Below are 1,705 nucleotides of genomic sequence, written 5' to 3'. Positions count from 1 at the left end.
GTGGCTCACACCTATAATCTCAACACTTTGGGAGGCCGCGGCCAGCAAATTGTCTGAAGTCAGGAGTTTGAGACCATCCTGGCCAACATGGTGAAACCCCATCTCTACTAAAAGTAAAAAAAAAAAAATAGGTGGCTGTGGTGGTGAGTGCCTGTAATCCCAGCTACTCTGGAGGTTGAGGCAGGAGAATCACTTGAACCTGAGAGGCAGAAGTTGCAGTGAGCTGAGGTCATGCCATTGCACTCATGCCTGGGCAACAAGAGCAAAACTCTGTCTCAAAAAAAGGTGGGGGGGGGTTGGGGGTATAGTGACTGACAGTTGGAAACTGAGGCCAATAAAAAATTCTCAGATTCTTGCCAGTGACTCACCCACCATCATTGAGTAATGAAGGGGAAACGAAGAAAGGGAACAAATACTCACCCTGCCTATGCCCAGCTCCAGGTTCTGGGTGATTTGTCTGTTTGTTCACCTATTCCTTGTCCCCATTTTATAGCATGGGCATTGTTGTTCCAGTTCCACAGAGGAGAAAACAGTCTCAGACAGGACAGGTGAAGTGGCTTGTCTGGGCTCAAGTCAGACATTCATTCATTCATCTATTCATTCTCTCACAGGATTTAAAGTTCCTCACGATGAGGGTAGCAGATGAGGTAGAAGCAAGGACTAGGAAAGACTTGAAGCATGGGTGAGTGTGTATGTGTTAAAAATGTACCAGGATTTTTTTAATGCAGTGTGGTAAGACTGCAGACATGGAAATGATTGTTGTGAAGAAGGAAATCTATACCTGCAGATTCCTAGAAATAGGAGACACAACGCGCCTTGCAGGGCCACATGGGGAAGGGGCAGGGACAGTCAGGGGGCAGAAGAAGGAGAGGGAAGAGCATGTCCAGAGCTTTCTCCTGGGGAAGGAATGGGTGAGGCAGCATCAACACGCCAAGTACACTTAGGATCAGATGGTTTGAATAATTCTGAGGGTCTCTGGGCCATCAGGGTGGTCCCAAGTTGTTCGGTACCTGGCCCTGGGATGATTTCAAACAGGGAGAATATTGTCTTAGTGTGTGAGAGTTTGATAAAGGAGACGGTTGAAGTGTGGGCCCTAGATTGGTTGGTTTGTATATCAAAGGTGTATTCATTTGCTATCCCTAGCAATTAACTAGGACTGGAAGGGCAGTCTCTCCAGGATCAATGCTCTAAATGCCAGAGCATTTAGAATACAGAAAATAAGAAAATAGTCAATACACTGTGTGATGGTAAAAATCTGTAGGTGAAAACACTTGGGAGGAATAAAAAGTGATTTAGTCTCATGACCCCAGCCACAAAGGACTGAGGCTATTGCCTGAGATAAGGGTCTAAAAATGGCAATGACGAAGCCAAGAGAGTGTCAGCACCTCCTCTGGGGTCTCAGTCTTGGGATGCTGTAACAAAAGACATTAGACTGGAAAATTCATAAATAATAGAAATGTATCTCTTACAGTTCTGGAAAGTCCAAAATCAAGGCACCAGCAAATTCGGTGTCCAGTGAGTGCTTGCCCTCTACTTCATAGATGGTGCCTCTTGCTCTGTCCTCACATCGTGGAAGGAAAGGAAAGGCCAAGCAGACTCTCAAGCCCTTTTATGAGGGCACTAATCCCGTTCACGAGAGTGGAAACCTCATGACCCAGTCACTTCCTAAAGGCTCCACCTTTTAATACTATTGCATTGAGAATCA

Source organism: Chlorocebus sabaeus, chromosome 1, assembly GCF_047675955.1.
Source record: "Chlorocebus sabaeus isolate Y175 chromosome 1, mChlSab1.0.hap1, whole genome shotgun sequence".
In the NCBI taxonomy this organism is placed as follows: Eukaryota; Metazoa; Chordata; class Mammalia; order Primates; family Cercopithecidae; genus Chlorocebus; species Chlorocebus sabaeus.
Note: the sequence above shows the minus strand (reverse complement) of the source record.